We start from the raw sequence: 16,355 nt of genomic DNA, 5'->3' as shown, positions 1-16,355 counted from the left end.
ATTTGCTCATTGGCATGAGGATAAAGTATTTGGAGCAGCTACTTTAGGAGGCATGATCTTCGCATCTTTCTGTTTCATTTGCTTTGATTTTCCATGATTCGTAAATTTTCTTTTCCCTATGACCTTGGAATGGCATTCATTTGAAAAAGGGTCAGATGGATTTAAGAGTGAAATCCATGACCTTGAGGTTAAAAAAAAAAAAAAGATAGCTGGCTCATAAAAGAATAAAGTTCATGTTATTGATGGTCCCGGGTTAATCTTATTTGTGAGCATGATAGCTATGAATGAATATGAGAATGTCAGAAATGTAGGCGGTAGCAGCACAAAGTTCATTGAAGGACCAGGGCAAAATTTTCATCATTTTGTTATATTTTATTAAAAACACTTTTTGCAATGAATGTAGTTTACCAAGATTTACATCATCAAAATACGGCTAAGGGTTACGAGAAAACATCTATTTACTGAATCTTCCAGAGTTGAAGTGAAACAATTATATAAAAATAAGAACAAGTCAAAATTCTACATTAAAAGGGATAATTTAATGGCTATACACAATCCAATTTCATCCTGACCTTATTATATTTTTGTCTCTAGAATTGACTTTTCTTTTTTTTACTGTGCAAGTGAACGGGATTCTCATTGGAATTTATATCCAGGATGCCCCATAATTCCCAGAGGTAATAATGGAAAAATAAATCACTTTACTTCACAACGTGCCTATGAAGCTTTTGTATTGATGCTTAAATCAAATTAAAGTAAGGTCACAGAGATACCTGATTCTCCCAGCATTGGGGAAAAAAAGGGCAAGGGAGATTGAAAGGGACTGCAAATATTTTATAGTATTAAGACTTGATGAAATAGATCCAGCATTTAATGATGACTCCCAATCTTTTTCTCAGCCCATAAGTCTATATTGTAATAATGTCAATTATTCGCCCTGGGAAGTGATCTGGTTTCACATTAATGTCTGATTGCTCTCATGATTTACTTTTTTGGGGATCCTAATTGAACTCCTGAATTTTGTGTGATCTGCCTATCATTGATTAAAAAGAGAGTGTCTTTTTGCTGCAAACACTATATTTCAATAAATCAGCAAAACAGCCCAGAGGAAGGGATAAGAGAATTACTCTAAATCTCTTTTTTCATAAATACATGTTTGGATACTTACATGTGAATGTACAAGAAATCTAAGTTTTAATTGGCACAGAATTGTGGACAATGTCATGCCTACAACTTATTCAGTACATTATTGGTGATGTAAACAAATTAAAGATAAGTTCTTGCCAAAAGAATTTAAAGTCAAACACATTAAGCATTCTAAGAATTGAAATAGCTCCAGTAAACTTGTAAAAGGAAATAGATTAGAGTAATAAAGTAAAAACAAACTCCAAAACCTTCTGCATTTTTAAAAATATTTTATTTATTTTTGAGAGAGAGAGAGATACAGCATGAGCAGGGGAGGGTCAGAGAGAGAGGGAGGCACAGACTGAAACAGGCTCCAGGCTCTGAGCTGGCAGTCAGCACAGAGCCCGACGCGGGGCTCCAACCCACAAACTGCGAGATCATGACCTGAGCCAAAGTCGGACGCTCAACCAATTGAGCCACCCAGGCGCCCTCTTTCTGCATTTTTATAGAAATAGGTTGCTCTACCCAGAGAAACATACTTTGTAACAAAGTCATGGAGATGATGTGCATATGTCTTTTATACATCCATTGATAAAAATAAAAGATATTGATAATGGAAATGGAAAAATCCACATTAGAGACCAATTCTTTTGGTCTTTTCTCTCAGAGAAGAGGGATGGGATAAGTGGGAATACAACTGCTGAATCAATCAATCAATCAATCAATCACTTAATCAATCAATCAATCAATCAATCCTTCTAGTTTTTACACATGCCCTAAGAATTAAGTAGTAGGTTAGCAACTCAGGCATAAATTGGGTAGGATTTCAATTCCTGAAGATGAACCGCATGAGCAGTAAAACAGTTCTGAGTTGTAACTGTGCTGACAGTGATGAGCTATGTAACTAAGTGAATCAATGCACCGTCATCTCCATTCCCAAGGAGAGGATTAACTACTTATTTTAAAAGTATCTTTCAACAACAGAATGGCAAAACATATGGGTTAATTTCTTCTCTTTGATTCCCAACACACTAGCAATAATCAAATAAACAGTAGTGCAACATTATAGATTTGAAAGAAATCTGAAATAATCTGCATGGCTCAGTTCATGATACTAGTTATTGAGATAAATGCAGGACACTGTGGTCCCCTAAATTCTAGTTAGATGGCTTTACACCACACTAAAGTATAAGAATTGGAATTTTTTGCCAGATGCATTTAGTGTATTTACACTGCTTATGAAATTACCATAATATCTATGACCTGGATTATTTTCTTTTCTTTTTTAAATTTTTTTAATATTTATTTTTGAAAGAGAGAGAGCCTGGGAGGCCGTAGAGAGCGAGAGAGAGACAGAGAATCTTAAGCAGGCTCCAGTTCTAAGCACTAGGCTTGACATGGGGCTTGAACCCAAGAACCCAGGAGATCATGACTTGAACCAAAGTCAGATACAACCAATTGAGCCACCCAGGCACCCTGAGTAGTTTCTATTCTTAATAAAATACCAGTCACAGATTTGACTTGGTATTAAAAATATTTGATCAGTTAGGAGAAGTAATGAAACTAATTTTCTGAAACACATAACTCATAAATTACTCTGATGATTTGGTCTTTTCAATTAACCCAAGAGAACGTTCCAAAAATAAGTATTTTAAGTAAAGAAAGCATTACTGGGGAATAACTTCATAACACGAATAATGTAAAGACCCTCGTTCACTTACAAGAAGATAGAACATGGAATCTTATGCCAGACTGCCTAATTTAGAGCCTTGTTTCTTCCACATCCAACATGTGACTGATTCTAGAGTGTTACTTACCTTCTCTTTACCTCAGGCTCCCCATCAGTAAAATGGAGAAAGTAATGATGTGACCTCATATGAGTAGTGATTTGTGCTTTGCTAAAATTAAATAATGGTGTATTTATTAATATTTAAATCCTGCAACATTTTCTAGTATGTAAACATATTTACTGTGTTCTCTATAATAATTTAGTTCTCATATTAGTCTGCTTGGGGTGCCATAACAAAGTAATATATTTGGTGACTTAATTAATGGAAATTTATTTCCAAGAGTTCTGAAGGCTAGGCAATCCAAGATCAAGGTACCAGTATAGTCTGTTTCTGATGATGCCTCTCTTTGTGACTCCCTGTTTGTTCATGTGGAGAGGAGACAAAGAGATCTGGTCTTTACTCCCCCTCTTATAAGGATTGCAGTTTTGCTGAATTAAATCCTTACCTTTGTGACCTTATTCAATCTTAAATACCTCCTAAAGGCTCTGTCTCCAAAGATAGTCAAATTGGGGGTTAGGGCTGTAACACATGATTTTGTGAGAGTCACAATTTAGCTAATATCACGTTCCTACCAAATTTTGTAATGCTGACATTACTATTTTCTATTATAATTATCATATGTATTTGTTAATTAGTTCTAACAGATATTCTATCAAATTTCATTCTTTGGCAACCCTTGAACTCAAATTTCTACAGAAGGTCTCACTTAATATTTTCTTACAAGTGCCTCCTTTCTTCTAAGTTGAAAATGAGCCAATATGCGTAGTGTGTGTGTTTAACAATAGACTGGTTTAAGTACATAGGAATCTCTCATTAATCAACATTTTGAAGGTCATTTATAACTCTGAATTTTTAACTAAATATTTGTGAATTGTCAGTAATTCACTTTATCATAATTTGTAGTGGTTCTTAAGTTTATTTCACTCACCACCATAATACAGAAACAGAGAAGAAATTTTGACAATCATTGATACTAGTAGGGTTTTTTTTTTTGTTTGTATCAGTACAATTGTTCACCTAAAATATGGGATTATATGTCAGAAATAGTAGTGGAACACTTGACCTTTAATTATATATGAAATGGCTAATTATAATATGCCACTAATCTCTGTAGTCCAGTTGAACACAAATTAAATGGAGATACTTCCAAAACTGAAATTTAATTAGCTCACTTCATACACTTGCCACCAGCACTTCTGGTCCCTTAGAAAGATGGACAGCGTCCTCCCTGAATCCCTGGGTATTACCAAGTAAGACATATCTAACTCAAATATCACAATTCTTCACCCAGTGATCTCTTCAGCTGCTCTTCCCCCATCATATTCAGCCCTAATCATTCATGGGATGGAGCTCTGACATCCTCAAGACTACACAGCAATATCTACTACAGTGATCTACTACAGATTGAGTAGGTATGGTCTTATTTTGAGAGAGACAGAGAGAGAGAGAGAGACAGAGTGAGAAAGAGAGACAATGGGAGAGGGGCAGAGAGAGTGGAAGAGAGAGAGAATCCCAAGCAGGCTCTGCACTGTCAGCATGGAGCATGATATAGAGCTCAAACTCAAATGAGAGATCGTGACCTGAACCAAAACCAAGAGTCAGATATTTAACAGACTGAGCCACTCAGGTGCCCCTGGGTAGATAAATTCTTGTGCATTTTTTTTGGTCAGCTCTTACCTTACAACTTACACAGGCATCAAAGGGGCTGGGTACCAGAGTGAGCTAGTAGCAACTACATTCTGTCTCAATGACTAGGGTTTGGTGCTCTCTTGAGCTAATTGTTTTGGATTGAAGAAAACCTGGCTGTATAATCTTCCAGAAGATCCCTTGGACTCCAACCAATGCCTTTTTACAACCTTTACCACCAGTTTTTCACACATGGTCAGGTGTAACTGAAACCTGGCAGTTTAATTTCATTTCATGTTGATACAGGCCAGACCTGTATCATGAGTTTGACCAAACACAATGTTCAAGGCATTCAGAGGCAAAGTTCAGAAGTTGGATTGCTTCTTGAGGGCATTATTTTATCCACCATTTCAATGCAGGGTCCACTGTTTACATAATATAAAAGGATAAATCCTGAAAACTATCTTTTACTCTTCCAAGAATTACATAATGTATCCATGGTATTGTTCTCATTTTAAAATGAGAACTTTTTTTTTCCTGCCAATTTACTTTATCTTAAAAACATCAAAACAAATCTATGAATCAGAAAAAGAAAGACAAAAGTGAAAATACTGGGACTTGGGCCACACATACATTGTTCAAAAGGAAGGCCACTTATGAAAATATGACATTTTTAATCTCTAAAGTGGAAAATTACCCTGATAAAGCTCTTTGTAGAACAATGAAGCAAAACCAAACAATGAAGGGCAATGAAAAAAAGAGACTGTCATGGAAGCTAATAGATAAAATGAGGACTGAGGTCTTAGAAATGAAGTCCTCACAATAAAGACATTAACTACTCTTTATTAACTGCTAAAAATGGATCCGGCACTCTGCCAGTCTTCTGAATGCAATATTTCCAGTGTTTACAACAACGATTATTAAGAATAGGCTTTCTTACTTTGCCTTTAGAGATGAACTGACTGAGTCAATGAAAGGTGACGTGATCACCCGAGGGTACAATTCTCATTCGATGTTTTCCTTGGCCAGTGACAATTTTCTTTCCATGCACCATGTTGAAGAGTAAAGAAACTCATATTTCTTTACATAATAACCCAAATAGGGCAGCAGAAAAAAAGGGATGAGGAGGAGCAGGAAAATAGAGTTGAGTTTTATCTCTGCTTCATTTTGCATTGTGAAAACTTAAGATTTCACAGGTAAGAACCACCATATGGAATTTAAGGTAATTTGACATCTGACTGCATAATGTGTTACTATCTTTCTTATACATATTAAAAAATAAACTGAAAGTTTATTTGAAAACAATATGACAATGTCGAAGTGTAAAGAGTATATATATTATGAATTAATGATGATACAGATTTGCTATAATCACTTTGGAAAACATTTTTTGGCATGATCTAGTCAAGCTAAAGAGGAATCATGATAAAATACAGACATCCACTCCAAGAGAACTTCAATTCTCACTGGAACATGAATGAATATTTATTGCAGTACTGCTTTAATGTATAAACAAAAGTTATATACACACACGCCAAGTAGAAATGTTGTATTTATATTCCTTTGATCCATTTTAGTGCATATATACATATACACACATATATATATGTGTGTCTCTACATAACATAAATATCAAGACAATGTGTACAAAATTAAATCATAAAAATACTTAGTATGCCTCCACTTACATAAACATTAAACTAGTAAAAAAATAAAATAAAAAATATATGCTTAGTGATGTTCACACCTACATGAAAAATTATAACGAAATGCTAGAGAATGATTCATAAAACATTCAGGGTTGATGGTTGTCACTAAGAGGGGACAGACATTCTGAGGAGGCACCAAGGGGTCTTCAAGGGAATGGTTTATATTCTGCCTTAAGCTTGGTGCTAGGAATATGCTTGTTCCTTTTACTAAGTTGTTCTTGTTAGGCACACATAACAGTATCTAGTTTTGCTTTGTTTTTTAAATCAATGAATGTCCTCATTTATTTATTTATTTTGAGAGAGAGGCAGAGAGATAGCGATTGGAGAAGGGGCAGAGAAAGTGAGAGACAGAATCCCAAGCAGGCTCTGTGCTGCCAGTACAGAACCCAACGCGGGGCTTGAAATCACAAACCATGAGGTCATGACCTGAGCTACCGGATGCTCAACTGACTGAGCCATGCAGTCACTCCTCTAGATTTTTTTTAGTTTATTCATTTTGAGGGAGAGAGCACAACCTGGTGAGGGGCAGAAAGAGGGAGGGAGAGAGAGAATCTCAAACAGGCTCCATACCATCAGCGCAAAGCCGTGATTTATTTTGAGAGATCATGACCTGAGATGAAATCAAGAGTCGGGCACTTAACCAACTGAGCCAACCAGAAGCCCCAACAATATTTAGACTTTGAATGCATATTTTGTGATAGCATCTTATAAACAAACAATAAAGCAGTCCTTGGGGATATTAGACACATTTAAAACTGAAAACATTGAATAATCATAGTGCCCTTTATATGGGCAACTGCTTATCAGTTCCTTACTCCTTTAGAAATGTTCTTTGGAAACAAAAGCATATATATACATGTGTAAAAGAATAACTACAAAGATAACATAATTGCTACAGGCATTTAGAAGTTGGAGGGAAAGGAAGACTGCTCATTAAGCTCTACCAAGATGGTTCATGTACATTACCCTCTTTCATCTTGTGCCCTCCCCTCGCCTGTGAGAGATAACTAGTACAAGATGATCTGGGGTAATGAACCATCCCTCTTTGCATGCTACCCAACACAGAGCCACTTTCAACATCCATATCAGAAGTTACTGAGAAGGGAAAAGGCAGATTCTTATCATCCACTGCAAGTAGGTTATAAGCAGAACTAAAACTGCGATCTTAGCCTATCTGAGTAGGAATCTCTCTACCAGGAGGTGAGTCTTTCTTGGAAGCAGATGAGGAGAGATCACTGCTAATATCCACATTGCCTGTTTTTATTGTTATTATTATAATTAATATTTGTATTTAGTGGATTTCCATATTTAATATCAAAACAAGTCTTTCTAGATAAGAAAACTGCAATTCCAAGACACCTTGCTCAGAGTATAGCATATGAGTATATATGAGACTTAGTCCCTTTACGTCATCAGGTGCCACCACACCCAAAAGGCAGTAAAACCTTGGTTTGTGAGCATAATTCATTCTGGAAACATGCTTGTAATCCAAATCACTTGCATAGCAAAGCAAATTTCTCCATAAGAAATAATGGAAACCCAAATGATTCGTCCATAGCCCAAAAATATTCATATAAAAATGATTACAGTACTTTAATATAATACAAAATAATATATACAAAATATAAAGAAAAATAAATGAATTAACTTTCACATATCTTTGAAAATCTTCATGGCTGGTGTGAAGGAGATAAGAGAGGGAAAGGTTATTGTGTAGGATGACTTTCACCATCTCTAAAAGAATCACTGCTATCTATTGGCTCAATGGACTCTTTTTCTTTTTGTGCAACTTTAACAAGGAATGTATCCAATGACATTTGCGTTTGCCTCCTTTTCAAGATTTCAAAGAAATGTGACATTGTATTGAAGATCACCCACAATCACGCAGTGAGAAAGAGAGAAAGAGGGAGAGAGAAGAATCATTGATTCATTTGTGATCATGTGACATTTGGCATCACGTACTACCTGTATTGAAAGACGGCACTCATTTATCAAGTTAAAATCTATTAGAAATGTTTGCTCATTTTTTGGAACACTTGCAGAACAAATTCCTCACAATCCAAGTTTTTACTGTAGTTTTAAAAGGTGATGGAGGAGGGCTTTGAAAGCCACCTCACTCTAAGTGAAAGCCATAACCAGCTTAACTCTTTCAAACTTTCACTTAATAGTTGCCTTCTACGCCTTCCCTGGAAACTATCGATAACTGCATACTGCTTTCCCCTACTCAAAACCCACTTATTTTACTTCTTTGTGTTAGTTTTCTCTTAATATACCCAATGGCACTGTGGCACAGGGTTCCTTTTGGGAGTAAATAAAATGTTCTAAAAGTGGTTATGACCACAGAAGCACACCTCTGTGAAAACTCTAAACACCATTAAGTAGTATACTTTTAAGCAGTATGTGTGCAATTTGAATGAATCATATGGTATGTGAATTATATCTCAAAAAAAAAAAAAAAAACTCATAAACTATGAAGGAATAAATCTCGCCCAAGGTTTAAGTTCCAAGTTTTGAAGGCCATGCTCTGTGACACTGGAGCATCAGTGTCTTAGTTTGGACTCCTATAGCAAAATATAATTAAATGGGTAGCTTAAACAACAAACATTTATTTTTCACAGTTCTAGAATCTGGAAAGTCTAATATCAAAGTAGATCCAGGGTCTAGTGAGGACACTCCTCCTGGTTACTCCATGTATCCTCATCTGGTGGAAAGAAAGAATAGCAAACTCTCTGCTGACTCTTCTAATAACAGCAGTGATCCCATCATGAGGCCCTCACCCTCATGATCTACTTACCCCCAAAGTCCTAACTCTACATACCATCACATTGGGAATTGGGTTTCAACGTCTACATTTTGGGGAATAAAAACTTCAGTCCATGGCAATTACAAGTTTAAAAACTAATAATCAAGTAGAGCTATAACACTGAAGATATGATACAGTTCAAAATGGCCAATGATTAATCTAGGCTCCAAATGATTACTGAATACTTCCAGGATGAAGTCCATATACACTGAAACCATGAGCAGAGAAAAATTAAAATATGAAGTATGGTCAAAGTAACAAAGACAAGATGTAACAGATATTCTGATAAGACAGTAAAAATGTAACAATATAGTGAGGATTTAATTTAGATGGAGTAGATGAGTGAGTTCATCATGTAAATAGTCTCCTGCACTGCACTTAAGAGATGATATAATAACATATAACCACAGAGCACAGTGATAATCAACACTAGTGTTTGTTCCAGAGGTAAAATTACATATGATATATTAAAAAGGGAGCCTCCTTCTTGACATTCTTTAGCTCATTGTTATCAAAGAGTAAGTATGGCATATCACCAGAACTGTCACTCAAACTGAATTATACACTCTACAACTGGTTCTTGAATTATGAGACAGTCTTTTCGTAGCTGCATTTCAGATCAACTCCTTTTAAACAACTTCAAGTAATTCCATAAAATCTGCCTTGCCTTTTATTTCCTTTCCCTCACTGTTTTCTATGATTTCATCTTGTAGTAACTCCTCAAATGCTTTAAAGAAAGCAGTTGAAATTAAATTTTATTAGATTTAATTTTTAAACTTTGTATGCCAACTACACAGCTATACCAAATACAGGGATTTCACAAGTACAAATTAGAATGAAAATTACATTTATCCTTAGTCAAGTTATATGTCTGAAAATACATAGGCATTCCTAAAAAATGTATGGTATGCAAGAAGTAATTAGATAAACTGCTTCAGGTGGGAAAAATTCTGAGGGCATCTGATAATAAAAGAAAATCATCTGTAGAATAACCAGTGAGAAATTTGAGTCTTCCTAAGAACCACCTAGAAAATTCTGTATGTGAGAGCACTGAGACCGGTTATTCATGACAGAAAAGGGCTAAATTACTAGATACTAGAATAAATGATATATATTTGTCAGGTTGGTAGATTTCTTTCTACATCCTATAAATAGTAAATAGCATGACCACGATGGGTATATTCTCTTCACCAGAGCTACGCATGCCTATTCTCATACCTATACATATTCATTACATATTCATGGGTCACCTTACCCAGACCCATGGCTTCAAATAACTCCTAAATGTAGTCACTAATTACATGAGAACTAGAGTTCTTCATTAAGTTCCAAATTTGTATATATTCAACTACCTTTTTTAACATCTTCACTGAAGTGAAAAATAGGAATTTAAAAATTAAATTCTTAATTATACCACCTTCCCAACAATCCTGCTCTTTTCAAGGCCCTCCAGTGCAACTATCACTTATGTAGGGATTCTGGATAAAAAGTAAAAACCCCATGATTAACCTCCAGAATTCACAAGTGCTGTAACAGGTCTATCAATGACTTATATTAGTTCTACCTTTATAGGAAATCCAGAATCTCCTATCATTCTCATTCCTAATCTTTTTGTCCTCCATTGCCATCCCTCAGCTAGGATACAGTGATACTTTCCTAACACGCCTATAATGCAGCCCACTGCTTCCAATGTTCCATAAAGCAGCCAGAGTCAGAATAACTGTTTAAAAATGCAAATAAGATACTGTCAAAATCCTGCTTCTAATCTTTCAATAGCTTCCATAACTTCCTGCAGATAAAACCCAAAATCTAGATCATGGTAGGTATGTGATCAGGCTGTATTTTAACCTATCCAAGCTTTTGACTCGCTTAACTCACTATACTCCATTCTGGTCTTACTTTTTCTTTAACATGCTGAATTTATTCTCATCACATTTGTCGTTACGAATTAAATACATACATATTTACATACATAAATGAATACAATCTCTCTTAGATACTTTCATCTATTCTTGTGGCTTGAAATATCATCAATATATTATTTCTAAGCTTTTATTTCCATCCAATACTTCTATTTTAAGATCCAGATTGCAATATCCAATTTCTTCATAAGCAATTTCACTTGAAATCTTTTAAAAATTAACTAATCCTCTCTCATTTCCCCTTGGCTTGCCAAAACTTCTTTGTCTTCATTTACTAGCACCATCATTAACTATATCAATGGCTTTATCCAACCAACCAACCAATCATCCATTATGTTTAGACAATTTTAGACAATTTTAGACAAATTTAGACAATTTTAACTCACGAATATATCTCAGTTTGCTTTATTTTTCCCAGCCTAATTGACAACACTCTGGATAATTTAGTATTATCTCTTCCTTAGAGGCTAGTAATAGCTTCCTCACCAACATCCCTATGTCCAGATCTGCTATCATCCAAGCCATGCCAGTGTGATCATTCTAAAATGCCATGTAGAGGCTGTCACTTCCTTACAGAAACTTTCAATGGTCTTTCTTTATGCTCCCCTCATCCTTAAAAATATTTAAAGACATCTAGCATAGTATTAGAAACATTAATTAATTAACACATAATTACTTCACTTATAATCACCCCCTATACTCCATTGCTATGTTGCCATACTGAATTACCTGCATTTCTACAAACAAGATCCCTTTTGTCTTTGTATATGTTACTCCAAACTTTAAGAAGGACCTCATATTTGAAATAATTTTTGTACTTTTGACTGAGAAATTATATTGAAAGTCCTTACCACAGGTTACATGATCTAGATGATCCGCCATTTGCCTTTATTTATATTCAGTTATCATCTCTCATCTCACAATCCCCTTCCTTCAGCCACCCAGAAATCCCTGAAGATGCTCTACATATGGGAACTAGAATCCTAAATAAGAATGACCATAGGTATGTTTCTTGTTTATGACTTAATTACAGTTAGTTTTATACAAGATGTTGTAGTGATGATGAATATACCAATCACCAAGGCACAGAGCACTGCTTTGGAAAGTGTTAATTGTGTTAGAAAAGTCAAGCAAATACTGACCCCTATCACATCAGACTTCAAACAAAGAAAGTCAAATTTATTTTTGTTTTATATATTGGAGCTTAGTGTTAAAGCCTCTGAAGATATAAATATGTATATGTGTGTATAAGTGTTTTTTTTCTTATACTCCATGACTCGTCTCTAGTCTATGTTTTTTTCAGTATTAAAATATTTATATTTCAAGAGTTTTATTATATTAATCTAACTACTATGTTCTGTATATTTGTTCTGCATAATTTTGGACTAAAATAGTGATTATTTTTACTATTTCCTGCTATTTGGAGGAAAAAAACCTGAATTCAAAATGGATATTGTTTTGTATTTTATTTTATTTTTTAACTGTTTATAAATTGTTTTGATAGAGAGAGAGAGAGAAACAGAGAGAGAGGGAGGGAGAGAGAGGGAATGAGCAGGGGAGGAGCAGAGAGAGAAGAAGAGAGAGAATCTCAAGCTGACTCCATGCAGTCAGTGCAGAGCCCAATTTGGGGATCAAACTCACCAACTATGAGATCATGACGTAAGCCAAAATCAAGAGTCAGCCACTTAACCAACTGAGCTCCCCAGGCACCCTTTTGGATGTATTTTTAAAAACTGTATTCAAGATGAACCACTTGTTTTAAAAATGTACAAAACACATGAATGGGCAATGCACAGAAGAAACCTCCAAATTATCAGTGAGCATATGAAAATGTACCCAACATCACTGAATCATCAGGAATATGCAAATTAAAACCACAGGGAGTATTTCTCTTTGACTGTATGACTAATCTTACAGACTACAAGAGTAACTGATACTAAAGTTTGTTTTTTTTTTTAAGATTTTCAGTATCAAATATTAGGAAATATATGAACAACTGTAACTTAGACACATTGCTAATAGAAGTGTAAAGTGATAAAAAATCATTCTAAGGGCACCTGGATGACTCAGTCGGGTAAGCATCCAACTTCAGATCAGGTCATGATCTCACAGCCCACGGGTTTGAGCCCCGTGTTGGGCTCTATGCTGCTGGCTCAAAGCCTGGAGCCTGCTTCAGATTCTGTGTCTCCTTCTTTCTCTGTCTGCCCTTACCCTGCTCACTCTCGCTCTCTCAAAAATAAATAACTATTTAAAAAGTTTAAAAAGGGGCACCTGGGTGGCTCAGTCGGTTAAGCATCCGACTTCAGCTCAGGTCATGATCACATGGTTTGTGGGTTCAAGTCCCATGTCAGGCTCTGTGCTGATGGTTAGCTCAGAGCCTGGAGCCTACTTCAGATTCAGTGTCTCCCTCTCTCTCTGACCCTCCACTGCTCACACTGTCTCTCTTCCTCTCTCAGAAATAAATAAAAGATTTTTTAAAAAAGTTTAAAAAAATCACTTCAAGAAAATGTTTGGCCTTCCTTATCTACCAAAGCTAATCATAAACCTACTATATGATGAGAAATTCTATTCCTAAAATAAAATCAAGAGAATTCATTATTATATGTGCCCCCCAATATATAAAGATTTTCATAGAAGTTTTATTTACAATAGACAAAACCAGAAATAACCAAAAATGCCTATTAACAATACAGTGAATACATCGTCTTCTGTTCTTAAGCAATTAACTACTATATAGTCATAAACTACTTTTATATGAAGAAATACAGATTAAACTATTAACTAATAAAAGTTTCAGAGAGAAAAGATGCTGTAATTAGGATTTCATCCATAAGAAATTTTAAAAGCTGAACAAAAAAACAGACTAAGAATAATAATTATTTTGAGTGGAGGGATGTGTGCAAGTATTGACTGGAAATGACCAGGTGGGGTACTTGCGGGGTACATTAGCTCTGTACCATAAATTGGAGACCAACTGCATGAGTTTTTACCTATGTAACAATTACTGAAGCCTCACTTAGGACTTGAATGTTTTTTTGTGTATAAGTGAAACCTTGATAATAACAAAAACTCATATTTTACTGTAGTCAAAAAAACAAAGCTCTTCTTTTAAAGCATAGAAATCATTGGGACTTCTTTTGTCATACAATTTCACATTACTTATTACTGAATCCCTCTGAGGTTTCAAGTTAATTACCACAGACACACAAATTTTTATTACTCTTCTTATTCACAGTATTATTAGGTAGCTAGTCCATATTTTAAACTAATTTGATAGAAAAATATTTCTGCCAGTTATCACCAACAAATAAATTATATATCTAAATTTTTTCCATAATTCCTTATAACAGAATTTTATGAAATATAAACTCAAGTTCATTCAAAATAAAGCAAATTAAAGATAAGGAAGAAATATCATAATTTGAACAGAGAGAGTAACAACATTTTATGGAAAAGAAAGCAAGAAATATTATGTCTAATTTTTCCCTTAACTTGTCTTCCAAGTACAATGACTTTTAGATTTACTAAACTAATCATGAAGAACACTTTTTACTTACAAATTAGAAAACCAAACAATGACGATGCATAATGGCTCAGGTATTGAAAAAGAATTCACCTTCTTCAAACAAATTCAAATCTCATGGTCTGTAAAGAATTAGCATGCCACCTAATACTTAGAGGTAGCAAATGAGGCATCTTACCTGTCACTGATTCCAGTAGCAATTTGCAGGTAAAGTTTTAATTTTATATATTGTATTACTATTTGATGGCACTCATAAAAAAATCAGCACAAACTTTATGACTTCAGTGATAATAATTTATTATCTTAGAGTTATAGAGGGGAAAAGACCTTCGCCACTAGCTGGGCTGACCTCAAGGTGTCAGTAGGTCTGCTTTTCTTTTTGGCAGCTCTATGGAAAAATCCATTTTCCAGCCTTGTTCCAACTTTTAGAAAGAAAGCTCATTCTTTGGCCTCTGGTCTATTCCTCTATTTTCAAATTCAGCTAATTTGCATCTCTCTGATCATTCATCAGTAGTCATACCTCCGTGAGGCTTAGAAAGGTTCTCCACTTTCAGATACTCATATGATTTAATTTAGAATCTGTATAAATAATCCAGTATAATGTCCCCATCGATGTCATTAGTTTTTCCTATGTGCCAAGTATCTTTTGCTATGTAAGATAACATGTCCACAGATTCTGGGTATTAAGGCCTTTTGGGAGTCACTGTTTTGCCTATCATTTATTAATTTTGCACTGTCTCCTCAATATCTCAGTGATAACACCTGTAAGCCATTGAATGCATGAAGCTCAAGCTCAGGGTAGAATTTTGGCTGGGAAAATATATACAATATTTAAAGCATATGTTGTATATATGGTATAATAAAATATATATTATTTATTACATATGAGATATATACATACACATATAAGAATATAATATATTCTTTTTTTATGTTTATTTATTTTTGAAAGGGAGAAAGAGTGCCTGCAGGGGAGGGGCAGAGAGAGAGGGACACAGAATATGAAGCAGGCTCCAGGCTCTAAGCTGTCAGTGCAGAGGCTGACATGGGGCCCAAACCCACACTGTGAGATCATGACCTAAGCTAAAGTCTGATGCTCAAACCACTGAAACCACCCAGGTGCCTCCTTATATACTAGGAAAGAATTCTCTGGTTTGGATTATACTTAAAGCCTAGACACTGGATGACATCACCAATAAAGGATGTATAGACAGAAAAGAGGACCAAGGAACAAGTCCTCAGACACTATAACACTAGCAGATCAGGGAAAGGAGGAGATCAGCACAAGAGATGAATGAGCTCAGAAAGCGAGAAGTGAAATCAAGAATCTGCAGTGATCTAGAAGCTAAGTGGTCAACTGAGGGCCAAGGGGGATGAAAACTGAGAACTGATCACAGCACTCAGTAAAGAAACTGTGATATCCTTTACAGAGCAGTTTCCCTACACTGGGGAGAAGAAAGTGGATTGAAAGTAGTGTAATGGCATGACAAGAGAGGAAGTAAATGCAATCTGGGAAAGCAACTGTTTTAGGAACTTTCCTTCAGATCTGGAAGAATGTAGTGGCATCTGATAGGGACATAAAAGTTTATTTTATTTTATTTTATTTTATTTTGTTTTATTTTATTTGGTAAAGAATTGAATAATAGCATGTAAACATGCCAGTGAAATCATTCAACAAAATTGGAAAAATACTGAGAAAGAAGAAAATTGTTGCAACAATGGTTTTGAGTATGTAAGAGTTGGCTTTTCAAACATATATGGAGAGGTCAGTCTCAGAGGAAAGCTCAGGAAATTCATCTAGAGAACTCAGAGAGAATACAGAGGAGTTGGACACAGACGGTAGTACGTGGATAGCTA

This window comes from Hyaena hyaena, unplaced genomic scaffold (genome assembly GCF_003009895.1).
Source record: "Hyaena hyaena isolate Hyena2069 unplaced genomic scaffold, ASM300989v1 scaffold_473, whole genome shotgun sequence".
Lineage (NCBI taxonomy): Eukaryota > Metazoa > Chordata > Mammalia > Carnivora > Hyaenidae > Hyaena > Hyaena hyaena.
The sequence above is the reverse complement of the archived record's forward strand: the minus strand, read 5'-3'. Positions refer to the sequence as shown.